Source organism: Amborella trichopoda, chromosome 13 (assembly GCF_054954075.1).
Source record: "Amborella trichopoda isolate Santa Cruz 75 chromosome 13, AtrichopodaSantaCruz75HAP2 v2.0, whole genome shotgun sequence".
NCBI classification, from domain to species: Eukaryota; Viridiplantae; Streptophyta; class Magnoliopsida; order Amborellales; family Amborellaceae; genus Amborella; species Amborella trichopoda.
The window spans coordinates 39,739,580-39,745,579 of NC_142348.1; the positions used below are offsets into that span (position 1 = coordinate 39,739,580).

General features: G+C 35.0%; 1 protein-coding gene across 6 annotated transcripts in view; it reads right to left on the reverse strand.

The window, feature by feature from the left end:
* Positions 1–5,177, reverse strand: part of LOC18446440 (nodulation receptor kinase) — a 49,420-nt gene extending 44,243 nt beyond the window's left edge. For all 6 annotated transcript variants that reach the window (XM_020674923.2, XM_011629585.3, XM_088854733.1 and 3 more), the window contains exon 1: positions 4,960–5,177. The gene's annotated coding sequence lies outside the window, so the exon portion shown is untranslated. The remainder of the gene's footprint in view (positions 1–4,959) is intronic.
* Between the last annotated feature and the right edge of the window lie 823 nt (positions 5,178–6,000).

Here is a 6,000-nt window from a genome sequence, read left to right on the forward strand (position 1 = left end):
CAAAATTCAAACTTAATTACAATTAAAATAATTGAAAACAAATCGAAAATTAGACGTAAATGGCCAAAATGCCCCCTGCGATCTTTTGCCCAAATGACGAGACTGTCCCTGCAGGCAGGCTGCTCTGCCATGGGAAAACCTTGGAAGCTGGTTCTGCAACATGCGGCAATTGTTCAGCTTTTTCAGCAATTCGTTCTTCTTTCGATTGCGAGCATTTTGATGCTCTTCAATCTTGCTATGGTGGACTTCTTCCCCGGGGTGAACGTCTGGCCAATTTTCAGAACTTTGTTTGCCGACGCTTCTCCGAGCTACGTCGTTTTAGCTCTTAGCTCTGCTTGCAAGTCAGAGAGGAGGTTGTTGCAGTCTTTTTGCACCAAGTTGTGGCCGATTTAGTGCAGAATTGCGTCTTCGGTTATTTTGGAAAGTTACAGGAGAAAGGGATTCCGACAACCGACTGAATTTGCTTCTTTGGTGACCTGAGGACTCACATTCATCGAACAAGGGATTGAATGCAAGAGTCATACCAGAATGTAGCTCTGTGCGAGGTGATTCTTTTGAACTCCTCCTCGCGCCAATCCATGACCTGGATTTTGAGCTATGCTTCATGGAATATGGAGCCTATTGGACCTCTCTTTTTTGTCCTAGTTTCTCTGGCTGAATTTCTATTTAGAGCAACAAGGGTCCCCGATCACGCCACAGTGAGTGCCTTAGGTCAAAATGACGAGGCTGGTATGATATAGAACATGTCAACATTTGAGCTCGGGCTGATCTCATAGAAGAGCGTCGTAGGTTGGAGAAGTTGTTGACGAAAGCCTTGACACAACCCCATTTTCGAGACTGGTTTGGTAAGCCACATCGCGCTAAGGTAAAACCTATGAGTTGCGAGGCCGCATGAGCATTGACCATTAAGAGAGCTCCGTTTAAGCCCAAATTTGGTCCTCGGGGATTTTTTAACTTTTTGAGTACAATGCCGATGGTCTAGTCCTGGGAAGTTAAAAAAGAATTGGGTATCGGTATTGGATTAGCTTTAAGTAATAAGCGAGATATAAATGTTAAAATTGGGACCTAGATATTTATTTATTTTTTATTAATTTGTCAAATATTATGTTTTGGAATACAATATCAATCGAAAGTAAAGTACGTTGGATTGAGAGAGAGAGAGAGCGAGAGTTATGAGAGTTTTATTGATGAGTGAGAGAAGCGACCTAGAGAGAGACACATTTGTACACCAATTGATGCAAATGTTCCATGATAAACTTCATTGCCCCTCAAAATTAAAGCAATTATTGACAATATCAAACACAACCTCAATTTAATTAAGTTTAAACAATAACCTGTAATAGTTTAAACCAATGGTTTAAAAAACGGATCGGTGACCCGGATCGGGCTTCCAAAAAACCGATCCAGATCGGCGAATCGGCGATCCGGATCGGGAATCGGGTGAATCGGTAAGAATAAAGCTTAAAAAAAAATTCGAAAAAATTATTAAACTTCATTATAAATATTGTTTTTTAGGAATTCAATAAAAAATGAGGGTACTCCATTAAGAATTTTCATGTTTTTGAATGAATATACGAATATTGATATGTTCTTTCCCTGCATGAACCGTCATTCAGCATTTAATTTACAGTATTTCGTGCTCATCCCTACACTGTTGCTGTTGGGACTCGATATGTGAATAATATGGTTGGGATAGGGTGGCCTCAGAATCATCATCTCTCTCATTTTCTCTTTGAATAATATGGATTAAAAAAAAAAAATAACAAATTTTCAAAAAAATCGATCATGGATTAAAAAAAAAATCACAAATTTTCAAAAAATTCTATCATGGATTACAAAAAAAAATTCGATCATGGATTAAAAAAAAAAAATCACAAATTTTCAAAAAATTCAATCATGGATTACATAAAATTCGATCATGGATTACATAAAATTCGATCATGGATTACAAAAAAAAACAAACAAAAAAAAACAAAAAATTCAATCGTGGATTACAAAAAAAGAAAAAAACAGTTCGATCATGGATTACAAAAAATTCAATCATGGATTACAAAAAACTCTATCATGGTTTACAAAAAAAGCAAAAAACAAAAAATTCAATCATGGATTACAAAAAAAAAAACAAACATTTCGATCATAGATTACAAAAAAAAAAACAAACATTTCGATCATGTATTACAAAACATTCGATCATGGATTACAAAACATTCGATCATGGATTACAAAAAATTCTATCATGGGTTACAAAAAAAAAAAAAAAAAAACAACAAAAAAATCGATCATGCATTACAAGAAAAGAAAACAAACATTTCGATCATGGATTACAAAAAATTCTATTATGGGTTACAAAAAACCAAAAAATTCGATCATGGATTACAAAAAAACAAAAACAATTCGATCATGGATTACAAAAAAATCGATCAAGTATTACAAAAAAATCTATCATGGATTACGCACACAAAAAAAAAAAAATTCCGTACAGACTCGCCGATTCACTGTTCGGACTCGCCGATTCCGTACAGTGAATCGGCGATTCACTGTACAAAATAGTCCGGTTCTCTCTAGAACCGGACGATTTCCGATTTTTTAGGCGATCCGGTCCCATTTCACGATTTTCGAGTCGAACCGAGCGAGTCCGGTTCGACTCGGCGTTTTTTAAAACGCTGGTTTAAACATACATAATTAAAACTGTAAGAACTAAGAAATCAGCCCATTCAAACACACATGCACAATGCAAGCAGTAAGAAATAAGCCCATTCAACAATAACCCGTAATAACTTGAGCACTACTTACATTCAGCACTGATGCATCTATATCCTAGTCTAGAAAATATACGTCATTCATAAGTCATGCACACAATATTTGTGTGCTCTCTCTCTCTCTCTCTCTCTCTCTCTCTCTCTCTCTCTCTCTCTCTCGCTAAGATTATAATGACACACAACATTTGTATGTTATTTGTTAAGACATTTGTGATGCATGTCAAGCAACATTCACAATTCATGCATCCATAAAGAAAACCATGTACAAAACCAGCCCATTCAACAATAACCTGTAAAGATCACCACTCATCCATCTCAAAAGAGAATTGTGAGAGAGAATCATGAATTGTGAGGACTTAGGAGTTTTACACTACCAAATATTTTATAGGAATAAAGATCTCAACAAGAGGGCAATCAAACATAGTTGTAATAAGAAAATGTAAATGTCGGTAATTCATGCATTTCTTGTTTGCATAAAAAGATATAAACAAACCCACATCATAGTTGTATATCTTAGAAAAAATATATCAGATTTCATGAACCCATAAGCATTATTCTCAAAACGAAATATAACAAAATAAGCGTGGTAGCTACAACATTCATAATTGGAGCTAATTAAAACTCACCAAATCCAATGACAAAAATCACAAAAAAGTATGCAAGATTATTCTCAATTCTAGTTTGCTTTCAGCATTTTATTCAAAAACAGGAAGCAAGTAGTCAAAAACCCAAATGCAAAAATAAACATATTCAATAAAAAAATGAAAATATTGGTAATTCATGCATTTATTGTTTGCATAAAAAGATATAAACAAACCTACATCATAGCTGTCTATCTTAGAAAAATTATATCAGTGAACCCATAAGAATTATTCTTAAAAAAGAAAGGTAACAAAATAAGCATGGTAGCTACAACATTCATAATTGGAGCTAAGTAAAAGTCACCAAATCCAATAACAAAAATCACAAAAAAGTAAGTAAGATTATTCTCAGTTCCAGTTTGCTTTCAGCATTTTATTCACAAACAGGAAGCAAGGTTAGCACTGTATCACAGAGAAAGTAGTCAAAAATCCAAATACAAAAATGAACATATTCAATAAGAAAATGAAAATATTGGTAATTCATGCACATCTTGTTTGCATAAAAATATATAAATAAACCCATATCATAGCTGTATATCTTAGAAAAATTATATCGTATTTCATGAACCCATAAGCATTATTCATTAAAAAAAGAAGGGTAACAAAAAGAGCATGGTAGCTACAGCATTCATAATTGGAGCTAAGTAAAATTCAACAAACTTAAAGATAAAAAAATAACAAAAAAGAGATCTTTTCCTCAATAAGAAGGATCAGAGCTCAAAGAAGAGATAGTGAGAGAAAGATGAAGAAAATTCGAGCCAATAGCATACCTCAAGATTAATAACACAGAGAGAATAAAAGATCTTACTTCAAGAGCTCAAGAACAAACACAAAGATCAATAACACAGAGACTAAGAGCTCTTTGCTTCAAGAGCTAAAGAACGAACACATATATCAATCGATTTAAATAGAGCTCAATAAAAAATGTATGGTCCATCTAAAAATAACTGTAAACAGAGATCAGAGCTCAGAGTAAACAAAGTAAAAACAAACACAGAGATCAATATATTTAAACAGAGCTCAATAAAAAATGTATGGTCCATCTAAAAATAACTGTAAACAGAGATCAGAGCTCATAGTAAAAAAAGAAAGAACAAACACAGAGATAAATAGATTTAAACAGAGCTCAATAAAAAAATATATGGTCTATCTAAAAATAACTGTAAACAGAGATCTGAGCTGAGAGTAAAAAAACAAGAACAAACACAAAGAACAATAGATTTAAACAGAGCTCAATAAATAATGTATGGTCCATCTAAAAATAACTGTAAACAGAGATCAAAGCTCAAAGTAAAAAGAGCAAGAACAAACATAGAGATCAATAGATTTAAACAGAGGTCAATAAAAAATGTATGGTCCATCTAAAAATAACTGTAAACAGAGATCAGATCTCAGAGTAAAAAAAAGCAAGAACAAATACATAGATAAATAGATTTAAAAAGAGCTCAATAAAAAATTTATGGTCCACCTAAAAAAAATTGTTAACAGAGATCAGAGCTCAGAGTAAAAAAAACAAGGATCAATAGCTGTAAACAGAGACAATAAAGTCAATAGCATACCTCAAAATCAATAACAAGGATCGGAGCTCAAGAACAGCTGAGTAAACCCTAGAGAGGGCTGTGTGAGAAGAGAGGGGTATGTGTGGTGTACTGCGAACAGAGGGCTGGCTCAGCGGTTGAACTCGAAGAACAGAAGATAGGGGTCGTGCTGCGAAGAGAGGGGTGCTCAACGGCCAAGATGGGAAGATGTGAACGACCTCAGTGGCGAAGATGGGAACGAAAAGAAGAGAAGAAGAGGAACTAGGGTTATCGCGGAGGGGGGAGGCGGGAGGGGGGAGGGGGGGGGGTGGGGGCGTCTGGGGTGAACTTCATTAAAAAAAAGTTCCAATTTTAAGTTCCGTCCAGTGGGCCGGAACTTTCTTTAACGCGGCACAGGAAGATGAACGGCGCCGTGAAGTTTTGTTGTGAAGTTTTTTGTTTTTATCGAACCATGAACAGTATTAAGAAGTTCTCAACTTTCAAAAAAAAGTTTCTTCTTATCAAACACGCTCTTAGAGGGAATATAAAAAGCTCAATATCCACTATCACAAGAAGGATTACAAGGTTTAAGGTGTTTTACAAATGAGGGGTCACTCTCCTTTTACAAGGTCAATGCCTTACAACTATCTTTCTAGATTCGCCCTTATTGGCTAGGAACCCTCTAGCCCTTATGTCTTCTAGAGTCATCTACACAATACATCCTTCAAGATATGTCTAGTAGCCCACTACTATCGGCTAGGAACCCTATAGTCCTTGTATGGTTTCTAGAAACCCCTCATTTGTAAAACACCTTAGACCTTGTAATCCTTCTTGTGATAGTTTTATCGAGGGTGAACTTCATAAAAAAAGTTCCAATTTTAAGTTTCGTCCTTTGGGTCAGAACTTTTTTTTAACACGAGATAGGAAGATGAACGGCACCGTGAAGTTTTGATGTAAAGTTCTTTTTTTTTTATCAAACACGAAACTTGAACAATATTAAGAAGTTCTCAACTTCCACGAAGACACTTCCTGCTATCAAACATGCCCTTAGAGGGAATATGAAGAGCTCAATATCCACTAACA